The sequence below is a fragment of the Nilaparvata lugens genome, chromosome 1 (assembly GCF_014356525.2).
Source record: "Nilaparvata lugens isolate BPH chromosome 1, ASM1435652v1, whole genome shotgun sequence".
Taxonomy (NCBI): Eukaryota; Metazoa; Arthropoda; class Insecta; order Hemiptera; family Delphacidae; genus Nilaparvata; species Nilaparvata lugens.
Window position 1 is genome coordinate 50,081,648 of NC_052504.1, and position 12,600 is coordinate 50,094,247.

Below are 12,600 nucleotides of genomic sequence, written 5' to 3' on the forward strand. Positions count from 1 at the left end.
GACACACGAGGTCTGCTATCTCTTCATAGTGAATGATTTAATAGAATCAACAGTTGCCAAGAGTTTGCAATAATTGAATAATCACATTTTCTTGAATTTTGAGCTTATTTTCAATTTTAGGTGAAAATGCTATTAAACATTAATTGTAGAGACTTTCATGCTCAATCTTTTCCACTTGAATTTTTTTTGTTTGAATTGTATCTGAAGCCTGATAATTGGGAATCTAAAATCAAACTTTGCATAGATGGTGCAGTGCTCCTAAAATTTTTACAGATATGGGACTCGAGGCAGTTGATAGAACTTATCAATGACTTTTTTAGGTATGAATTTGATCAAAATTGTTGAAGCCGTTTTCGAAAAAATCGCGAAAAACCCGGTTTTTTACAACATCTTTACAATTTTAGCCACCATCTTGAATTGCTTTTGATCGAAATTGTTCGTGTCGGATCCTTATAGTGTAAGGACCTTAAGTTCCAAATTTCAAGTAATTCCGTTAATTGGGAGATGAGATATTGTGTACACACACACACACATACCAATACTCAAAAACCACTTTTTTGACTCAGGGAACAAAATTTTTTTGATACTTGGTTGAAACTTATGGAAATTTAGAAATTGGGATACCTTGATTTTTTTCGGGAAGCAATACTTTCCTTACCTACCTATGGTAATAGGGCAAGGAAAGTAAAAAATAGAATATGAAAATTAAGAATTGATAAATGCATAGAATTTAAATATTTTAGCTACAACATTTTTTTTGTCTTGATCCAGTTCTCAATTTTTTTTTCAAGATAAGATAAACCACCTTTTGTGGGTTTAATTTTTATAAAATGTTCTGGAATAATATTTATCAGTTTATTCAATGTGTAGTTATTAAGATTATACAATCTTATCTTTATTTTTTATTGTTTTTTCATTTCCTCTAATTAATACTTGAGATTTAAAACCTTCAATTTTGTTTTTCTATAACACTCTTAATATAAACTGAGCTCGGGCTCACGCACAGGCAATATGTTGCCTATGTAAACTTTTCCCTTTATTATTTGAATACACTAATTTATTATTAATTCATAAGCCTAGCATTATTTGTAGTTTTATATTATCAAGTAAAATTGAGATTAAGGTTGTATATATAGCTTATTATTTTAATATAATTAAAATTGAAAATGTATGGTTGTAAATGCTGATATTTTTGTTGTATTTTTGAGGAAATATCGAGACAAGGAAATATCCTTGACTTTCAACCTCCTGAAAGGCCAAAAACCCGATTTTCCGACTACTTTAGACAATTGGAAAAATAATTCCAATTATTTCTGAGAAACTTTATCGCTTTCACCACCCACTCATCTTTTGAAACAACCTAGTTTCTAGTATGTCGTAAATTTCATGCCTTGTATGGTGATAACAAATTCAACAGTATGACGCAGACAGTTCATATACATGAATAATAAATAGATGAATATTTTGCCAGACCAATTGATTTCAGATGGATTTAATAAAGCAGCCATTAAAAATATAGACGGATGGATCAGAAGTAACAATGTTTTTCGCCTCATGTACAGTTAGAATCAACTATATTAAAAAACATTTTTCTTTGATATTATTTCCACTAAGTTGCATTTTTACATATATTATATATCATTATTAATTATAATTATTTATTATACTAATATTCAAATAAAAATTTCAATCATAATTTATGTTTAATTTAAATTAAATTACATCTTTGGTACTTGTTGCTAGCACTGTAACTTAGGTTTTGCTGGCAACGCCAATTAAAAATTCAAGTTTAAGTTTTAATTCTGTATAAGTATGAAAATGAAGTATTTGTTTTATTTATGATTGTTAACTTTATGATTGGCAAATAAATTATTTTGATTTGATTTTTAGAATCTATGTGCAAAATTTGGAGATCTAAATTTCCAGTAAAAATCCAGTTTAGTAAGGCTCGTTTAAGAAACGAGTATAGTAAGGCTCTCAGTGTAGAAAGGCCAGTTTAGGCTCGACCAACAAGTCGAGTCGACGCTCGACTCATTCTCACAGTCGTGAGGTCGCGGAGACTAGAATCGACTGGTCTGGGTGTCACCATTTGAAAACACATGCTGCGTCGAGAAGATACTAGAGTCGCAGTCTCTTCTCGACTTGAACCGCGTAAGGCCCAACTCACACTTACGCGACTCAGGTCGAGAAGAGTCTCGACTCTAGTCGAGAGCATGTGCTTTCAAATGGTGACAGTTGCGGAGGCTAGAATCGCCTGGCCTGAGTGTCACCATTTGGAAACACATGCTCTCGACTAGAGTCGAGTCTCTTCTCGACCTGAGTCAAGTAAGTGTGAGTTGAGCCAAACAAGTCGGACATTGTGCTGTTCAGTTTGTACATTCTCACAACACAGCATCACGCTAACGTTGCAGGCTGATAAACAGGGACTGTATCCCTGTAAGTTACTGAATCTACAAGGCAACGGGAACCAGACAAACTGAAATTTCGCACATCTGAGATCCTACCGATCAGCTGATTCTCACACAAATATATCGTACATATGAATGACACCCGGAGATGTTATGGATATTGGAAATGGATGTGGACAGTCAGTGAGTGACTGTGGGCATGGGCATCTGGCCTGAGAGGACAATCGTCTCTATTTCGACCGCAAAGGGTTGAACTACTACTTGGACTGCACCAGTACTATCGATATTGAATTATTGATAGTGACAAATTTTAGTATCGATATTATCGAAAAAACTGGAACTAATAAAGCGGGCCATCATTCACTATTCGATTTCATGTTTAATATTAGATTGAACATTCAATGTTGGATTCGACCTCAGACCGTGAGTGGGGTTGTTGATGTTGGGTCGAATGTTTGATGTCTAGCAGGACGAGTGGTGGGATCTGGAGACCCAACACATCCAACATCCAAAGTTCAGCCGTGTAGACAAAGTCGAGTTGGAATGTGAGTGGGGATGTTGGACTCACTCATAAACAACCAGACGGAGCATGAGTGGTGGAAGATCCGACTAGAAGTTTTACAAACAGTCCAACATTGTTGGATAGGAAATCGGATAGTGAATGGCCCACCCAACTGATAACTAAAATCTAAACTAGTTAAGGTGTGATCACATTGAATTGTAGCCTATTATGTTCAAGTGAACGTCAGATCATGCATGAGCCAAAAACAAATTTTGGAACGTGCCATTGAAGCACATTGTGACTTGTAACTTGCATGTAGCTGCTCACACTGAACGCAATCAGCAAGTGCACGCGCTTAGTGTAAGTGATTCTATAGCTCTTTCCAGATTTTTTTATCATATGCGCACATGGTAATGTCACAAAGTAGAAGGAATGGCTGTTTCTTCTCTGTGGTAATGTATAACCAAACTTGCACCTGCACATCCGATGTTATTACACACTCAAGATGGAATTCTTTAGAAGCGTGTCGATACTGTTGACACGCGCGGCTATAAGCAGAAAGCTCGACACGCGTCGCCTCTAAGGAATTGCACCTTTCGATCAACTATCTAAGGAGTAATAACTCTAACTGAAATAAAAAGAATAGCTTATACTTGAATTTGATTACCGCTATTCTTTTATATAGATAGCCTGATCAATGGTGCACCCAAAGTATAGAGTGCCGCCGGTTTAGGTTAACTAAATAGCAAGAGTGAATAAAGGAATTTGAATAAGTGAAGTTTACTTACAGTACTATACGAGAAATTGATGGATAACGGTAGTTAGGAAGTTTATTTCTTGATAATATCAAATTGTGGATTTACTTAGAAAGTTTCATTTATTAAAATAAATATCCAAAATCTGTGGCTGAAGAAGACGTAAACATACTGATCAACATAACCTAAAATACCTAATTCCGTTTCCACACTCTTGACAAGTGAGTACAAGTGACGTATGACGAACGCGAGAGTGTGGATGGCTAAAACTGGATTTGCACATCGCATCAGAGTTCAGAGAAAAAAGTAGGCTATTTGAGGTCCACGTTATAATGACAGTATTTGATTAACTTTGATGTTGCTATATTTGTCTATCATTCCACAAAGCAGTTAGTACTATCCATTTCTAGCTCGGCAACAATGCCAAATCTATTTTTGACGATGTAGAAATAAAATTAATGAAGATAGAGAATCGGCAAAGCTGTTCTCCTATCTTTATCCACTGCCATTATAACGTGGACCTCACTATACATATATTTTTATGATAGAATATAAGTATAAATATTATGGATAAAGTAATAAATATACCGGTTATATAAATATATAGCATTGCGGATGTACCCGGTTGATATATTAGCATGTTCATCCATCCGCGAATTTTTAAAAGTTAATATATATATATATATATAGCACATAACAGAAGACACTTTAAAGTTTGTATTATGAATTAAAACAGGAGTCATAAGACATAATAGATTGAAAACACTTAAAAACTTATATTAGAAGGAACAAGTCTACACTACATTGACTGCTGTGACTGAATTAGTTGAGCAGGTTCAGAGGGGCTTTGAGGAAAGAAATTCTGTGTCTCTGATCATGTGTGACCTGAGTAAGGCCTTTGACTGTGTGTCACATGAGATTGTTCTTGGTAAGATGGAGCACTATGGTGTTAGAGGTGCTATTCTCCAGACTGCAAAATCTTATCTTGAAAACACATGGCAGGTCGTTTCTCTGGGAGGAGCTAAGTCCCAGGCATTGCCCATCAGACATGGTGTTCCACAGGGCTCTGTTTTGGGTCCCTTGCTGTTTTTGATTGCCATAAATGACTTGAACCTAGAATGGAGGGAGGAGGGCTCTAAAATTTGCAGATGACACCACTATAATCTCTTCTGGTCGGAATCCAACTCAGGCTCTACAGGTGGCAGAAGTTGTGTTTGGAGAAGCTAGGATGTGGCTGGAAACAAATAAGCTGCAATTGAATCTTGGAAAGACTCAGAGGCTGCTCTGTTCATTGGCACAACATAGCCCTGATCATCACAGTGTTCCCTCCTTGGATTTATCATCGATCCTAAGCTCAAATGGAATTGTCACATTGAGGGACTGTGTACGAGGCTGGCAAGAGTGACCTATCTACTACGGAAGCTGACACAGCTGGTGAGCAGACCCTACCTGATTGTTGTCTACTATGCCCTCTTCCACAGCATCCTGGGCCATGGGCTGCAGCTTTGGGGTCATGCATCTGATTGCCAAAAAGTTTTAATAATGCAGAAGAGAGCTGTCCGCATCATCACCTCCAGTGGTTACTTTGAACACTGCAGGCCGCTCTTCAAGTCTACTGGAATAATGACTATATTTAATTATATATACATGACTTGTGTATATATATATATATTTAAGTGCCCTCCATGTCAAGGTAAATTTTGACAAGTACAACTTGAGGAGAGACTTACATAGTCATGACACTGTCATGATTGACATTCCTTATTCCCGACTAAGTAGGACAAGGGACTCATTTCCTACTGTGGCACTAAAAATCTTTAACAAGCTGCCTAGATGGTTAACAGCCTTGAGTACCCAGGCATTCAAGGGTAAGCTCAAATGTTGGCTTAAGGAAAACCCTTTCTATGGGTTACATGAGTTCTTTGAAGTGACCATGCCATCTTGATAACTCAAGTTTATACTCATGACTTAGCTTCAAGAAAAGTTATATTCTTATTATGTTGACACAACCTATCCGGCTCCGCTGGTCTTGGTGAAGATAAAGTGTATAAGAAATAAGTGTTTAAGATATAACTGTATTAGAAATGGGGGAAATTTTCGGGAACTGAGTTCCCTTCCTCAACCGAGCAGACTGCAGTTTGAAATCCAACGGTCGTGTGACCACAGCAGAGTACGCACGGAGAGTCAATTGTAGCAGCAGAGACCACAGATTACGCGGTGTAGATGGATGGAGAGAAAAAGGGTACAGATTCAGGGGACATTATGGGTTATTTAGGGGGCGGTTACAAACGGGATATTTAAGATTTAAGTGGGTTATGAATAAGGAAAGGTGTAGCTTATGAATTGATAGAAAAGAGGAGATTTAAAATTAGAAATCAAAAAAGAATTAGACTACACTAACCTACAGGAGTTGGTTATAAGCTGCGTTTACATTGTGTAACTTTGTTATAAAACATTGGTTACATAACAACTTCAACAAAAATGTTATGAATTCATTTAACTTATAACATGTATGTTTTAAAACATAATTTCGTGTTATATATAACAAGTTTTTCCTTTAGCTACGTTTAAACTGTGTAACTTTGTTATAAAACGTTATGGTTATATAACAACTTTAACAAAAATGTTATAAATTCATGTAATTTATTACAAGTAACTTCGTGTTCTATAACATAATTTCGTGTTTTATAACAAGTTTTTCCTTTCCCGCAAGACGTCGGTAAAGATCAAAGAAAAAGTATAACTTTTTGTTACATGTGTTATAGGAACGTTTTACTACTTATAACATGTTACACGCAGAGAAAACTCCTATAATATTCTGTGGTTACAAGTTATAGAATGTAGTTGAAATAGGTGGTGGGGGAAGTAGCTGAATCATCGTCAGCTGCTTCAGGCGCGGATCCAGGACCTTGACCTGTCGGGGGGGGGGGGGGCGTACAGGGACCCCCCACCTGAAAATTGTTGAGGTTTTTAATCGAAAACAGCATTTGAGAGCTTTATTTGTTTTATTGATTAGATTTTTGAACTTGTACATTTAAATGCTAAAGTCATAATACTTATTTCTGCAACTACAGTACTTTAAATACGGTATACATTTATTCTTGCATCTTATATTGTACTTCTGATTTTCAATATATAGTTTGGGTACATAAATTTCCTTGTGCTAGATACAGAGTGGCCCAAAAACCTTGTATTTTCGGTTTATTTTCCAGTCTTTTTTATGTTATTCCCGCCAAATCCTGTAATCGATCAGAAAAATATGCTCCCGCCTTTAATTTAAATTATAAAATTACTAATAACATGAGATTATTCTCAACTTCCTATCCTCAATGAGTACTGACTTACAATTTTTAAAAAATAAGTAAATTATAGTTTGTGTAAAATAAGTTGTGACTTGGCCCTCCATCCGATGAAATTACATGGTTGCCAATTCGTGTGAAATTGCAACTTTCTCAAGTTTCCAACTCAACGTCAGAATTGGATGTAGAATATCATCCCCGATATCCTAGTAGTGCTAGAAAAGTTTCAGGGTTGAAGGATCAAAAAGAAATTTAACTCATATGATAAAATTGAAAACATCCCGAAAATTTGTTTTTCTTTTGAATATCACCTCTCCCAGAATCATGGGGCGTCGTAATGCGTAATAATTTCATATCAAATTAACGGGGAGAATGTCTCCTTTCTATTGGTGTCTGAATAATTTCTAGCCAACCTATAGTGTTTTTTAATTAATGATTATGTTCTTGTTCGTCAATGTCGAAACATTTCAAGCAGAAAACATGAAATTTTCGACATGCTGGAATCTTTTTTGTTTCAAACGATAAGTGGGTGGTGAAAGCGAGAAAGTTTCTCAGAAGTAATTGAAATTATTTTTTCAACTGTCAAAAGTAGTCGGAAGATCGTATTTTGGTCTCCAAGGAGTTTTAAAGTTCGGAGAGCGGCTGCATAGTATGCACTGTGTACCAAATTGTATGCTAAGAGCTGGAAATTTACAAGATATTTGACTGAATTATTTCAAACGTAGGCAGCTGATTGCCTCTAGAAAGGCTGTAATGAAACACTGCTTGGTTTATTCGAGGTGAGGTTGTCATTTTCACTATATTTATAATCATGTGGCTTGCAGTTGCTGAATTTTTCAGTCGTTCTGTATTTTGTTGATCCCAGCTATTGATAGCCTACGGTGGCACACCATTCAGCCGCTATCCTTGACTTTGAAACTCCTGAGAGGCAAAAATACGTTGTTCCGAGTACGTTTGACAGTCGAAAATTATTTCAATTATATCTGAAAAACTTTCTCGCTTTCACCACCTACTTATCTTTTAAAACAAAAAAGTTTCCAGCAGGTCGAAAATTTCATGTTTTCTGATCGAAATGTCTCGACATTGACGAACATAAACATTAATTAGAAAATAAGTATTGGTCGGATAAAGATTATACAGACACCAATAGAAAGGAGACATTCTTCCCGTTAATTTGATATGAAATTATTACGCATTACGACGCCCCATGATTCTGAGAGAGGTGATATTCAAAAGAAAAACAAATTTTCGGGATGTTTCCAATTTTATCATATGAGTTAAATTTCTTTTTGATCCTTCAACCCTGAAACTTTTCTAGCACTACTAGGATATCAGGGATGATATTCTACATCCAATTCTGATGTTGAGTTGGAAACTTGAGAAAGTTGCAATTTTACACGATTTGGCAACCATGTAATTTCTTGGGATGGAGGGCCAAGACTCAACTTATTTTACACAAACTATAGAAAAAAAATCATTTTTATGAATTTTAATTTTTGATCTACAATATCTTCCGATTGTCACCATTTAAATGTATAATTCAAGATTCCTCTGAGCGTAGTTTTGTGCTCTACAGGCTTATAAATAGATTTCCAGGTAAACCTGACAACAATGATCCTTGTATTTTGGAAAACACCTGCGTTTTTGCTTTATTCATCATCAGCAACTCCATTGTCATCACATTCAGATTTCGCACCATGATATAAGTTCATTGGATCATGTTCTATGAGAATCACCCGTTATATGCTCTTAATTTAGTGGAGAGGCGCGTATAAGGACACCTCAAGAATCAAAATTTCAAACACTCATAACTTTTGACTTTGACACAATGATCAGATCTTATTGTACCACAGCTCATTCTTCTCAGCATGTCAAGGCGGTTCCAAATCACGCATTATATATGTGAAATTCGACCAAAAAATAGAGAAATTCATCCTTGAGTGTATTTTAAACAGTATTTCAATTCACAAAAAAATGACTAATTTCCTTATTTAAAGCTGCATATTGTGAAATACTTCGGATAAAATTTCAAAATGTGGAAAAATATTTCCTCTTTCCACTACAATTAAGAATACTCACGATTCCAGTATTATTAGTCAGTTACAACCGATTTTAAAAAGGGCGATTCCAGTTTTTCATTTTTTCGCGATTTTTCTGTTAATCAAGAGTCTGATACATCATAGAAGCATGATTCCAAATTGTAGACAATTCATCCTCTATGAGCTCATAATTGCCTAAAATTCATCTTGAATCACTGTTCCCTGTCATAGCACTGCCTAGACCGTTAATTTATGAGAAAAGTATCTTCGATTTCTTGATTTTCGAATGAAAATGATTTCTTGAATCGAATCCTACATTACGATTATATTCTTCCGTGTGCAGCAACTAAAAATGGTAGGAAAAAATTCAAATTCAATTCTAAAATTCAAGATCAAGTCATTTTTATAATAATGGTTTACAGAGATACATAACTTTGATTTGTCATTTCTTTGTGTATTGAAGTACTGGTTAATCTACACTCAGGGATGAATTTCATATTTTTCTATCGAATTTGACTAATGAAACATTTTTTTGAACCGCCTTGACCAGCCGAGAAGAATGAGCTGTGTTACAAGTGTGGTAGTTTTGATCCTTGATGTGTACCCTACTTATGCGCGCCCGAGGGAAGAAAAATGGATGTTTTAAGCGTTATTAATGTTATTTGAATAAACTTTATTGATCTATATCAAAGTATAATCAGTTTCCCTTCGAAAATTTCATTCCAAACTCATCAGAAGTTCAAAATACGTTTCCAATCGGTAAAATAAGTTATAAGTTTCAAATTTCCAAATAATTTTTAATAAATAAGATAGGACTATAAAGTTTGTTTATAATCTTAATGGCGGATTTGTACCACGTGACAGTCAATGGCCATACTTTGAGTAATATAGTTACTGTAGAGACCCACAAACTTGCTTTTGTTTTATAACATGTTACAAATTCCTTTTTGTCAATCAAACTTTTGTTGTTCCAAACTTTACAACTTATTTTTCTAACAAAAGTTACATATAACAAAGTTTTAAAACAAAGTTGCACAGTGTGAACGCTGCTTTAGGCCTGTTTTCAGTTTTCACAATTTTAGTACGTCAAGTTTTCAATTCGTAATGCTTCCAGTTTGTTATAGCCTATTTTGTTATGAGATTGGTTATAGACGAAATAGTGTAGCCAACATTATATTGTTGAGGCTATGGAGATATATCATCGTATTCTATTGTTTGATATCAAAACACAATAATAAATATTAAATTATGAAACAGTAATTTATAAATATATTATTATAGACATAATACCGCGATTCACGATACATAATTATATAGATTATTACAGTCATTATGAGATTATCTCTCTATGATTTTTGTGAGATCGGACACGATCAGCTGTTATTCAAGGTCATTTTACAGCCCTAGGGCCGTAAAGTTTTACCGGCCTGGTCGGAAAACAATCACTTTCGGCCTCCATATGACGCACGTAAACCAGCTCATTACATCCAAGTGTGGCGAAAAATAAGTTATAAGTTTCAAATTTCCAAATAATTTTTAATAAATAAGATAGGACTATAAAGTTTGTTTATAATCTTAATGGCGGATTTGTACCACGTGACAGTCAATGGCCATACTTTGAGTAATATAGTTACTGTAGAGACCCACAAACTTGCTTTTGTTTTATAACATGTTACAAATTCCTTTTTGTCAATCAAACTTTTGTTGTTTCAAACTTTACAACTTATTTTTCTAACAAAAGTTACATATAACAAAGTTTTAAAACAAAGTTGCACAGTGTGAACGCTGCTTTAGGCCTGTTTTCAGTTTTCACAATTTTAGTACGTCAAGTTTTCAATTCGTAATGCTTCCAGTTTGTTATAGCCTATTTTGTTATGAGATTGGTTATAGACGAAATAGTGTATTCAACGGTTTTATCTTCTTATTATTCTATCCATTTCTTCTTCTTTTATATCAAAACTATAAATATATGAAGGAAGTAATAGGCTTATAAATGTTCGGGATATAAAATACATGTTTACTCATAACATAGAGAAACGATAGCATAAGTAGATATCCCATGGTATAGGGCGTTTATGTCGCAACTTATACTGTTATCCCAAGCCGATAGTTCACTTAGTTCTTTCCCATGCAGCTGTGTGACGCTGGTAGTTTCTCATATTGTGCCATTCATACACTCTCACCCCAACAAAACAGTAAAAAATTACAATAATCGACAGTAATCGGCTTGAGATAACAGTAAAAGTTGCGACACAAATTCCCTAATACCATGGAATATCTACTTACGCTATTGTTTCTCTATGCTCATAATCACTTCAGAAAAATTAACATTATGTTATTATCTAGATAAGAGGATAGGTAGTTCACTCTACAGTAACTATATTACCCACAGTATGGCCATTGGAATTTTTTTTCCCGCCGCCGCCATGAAGATTCCAAATATTTGAATTTTACAATGGAGCTTATAGGCGATTATAAGTAAAATCACTTGCCTTTACTTATTAAAGCATATTTTTGAGATTATTAACTTCGATATAATTTCTGTAATGTTTTTTCTATATTCCCAATATAGTTTTGGAACTTGAAATAGTGATTCGTAGATAATAGCGAGAAAAAATGAAAGGTAGGTAACGTAACCTGAAAGCTGAATCTCAAAAAAAAACTTTTGAAATAATATGTCATGATATTGTAATAAATTTTGTTCCATTGACAAATAATAATGAAGTTCTCATATCTATTTGTAGAAATATGATAGAATTCCCATCACAATAGATTCCATAACATTCAAATATTTGGTTTTATTAGTTGACAGCCAATAAGTCTGACGAAAATATTGTAAGCACAACATTGGATATAAACTGTGGAAAAGCCAATTGTTCTATCCATAGTTCTACTTAATGATTTTAATAAATATGTAAGCAATTGAAAAAGAAAAAAACATAACCCATAACCATTATTATTCATATTTAGAGATATTTCAAATCTTAAGCTCGTGGTAATGCAACTCTAAATCCATATTATATCAATAACTATTGACCAATTATTGAACATGTTATGGGTAGGGTACTCAGTACTGAAGTGAATCAATAATAGAAGTCAAGACGTACTACTTAATCAGCGTAAATGACCGAAACATGTTGTGATAAAATATTTTAAAAAAGGGTACTGAGATTTTTATTTTCTTTATATTTATATTACAAGTAGCCCTATACAGGAAAGAGATACTTAATCACGGTTGAAAATTTCATAAAATGTTATATTTAATTGAGCCGCAAAAAGTATTTTGAAATTCGATTATTTGAAGTTCGATCCAATAAATTTGAATTTTTTCTTTCTGTATATTTATCTAGATCACTGGTTGCCAATAAGTTGTCCGCGAAAGCTCTACAAGTGGACTGCGATGAGTTCGAAGGAAGGAAAATTAATGTTTCAAGCTTTATTAGTGTTTTAAAATTTTCTTTATTGTCTATATTAAAGTATAATCAATTTCCCTTCGAAAATGATTTATATCAAACTCATCGTGAGTTCAAAATATGTTTACAATCGGCAAAAGAAGTGATAAGTTCCAAATTTCTAATGCTATAAGATAGGACTTGA

At 34.3% G+C, this 12,600-nt stretch overlaps 1 protein-coding gene across 2 annotated transcripts in view; it reads right to left on the reverse strand.

Moving 5' to 3' along the window:
* The window catches only part of LOC111045133 (UPF0565 protein C2orf69 homolog), a 29,940-nt gene extending 26,076 nt beyond the window's left edge, over window positions 1-3,864 (reverse strand). For both annotated transcript variants that reach the window (XM_039435854.1, XM_039435837.1), the window contains exon 1: window positions 3,699-3,864. The gene's annotated coding sequence lies outside the window, so the exon portion shown is untranslated. The remainder of the gene's footprint in view (window positions 1-3,698) is intronic.
* Window positions 3,865-12,600: the final 8,736 nt, after the last annotated feature.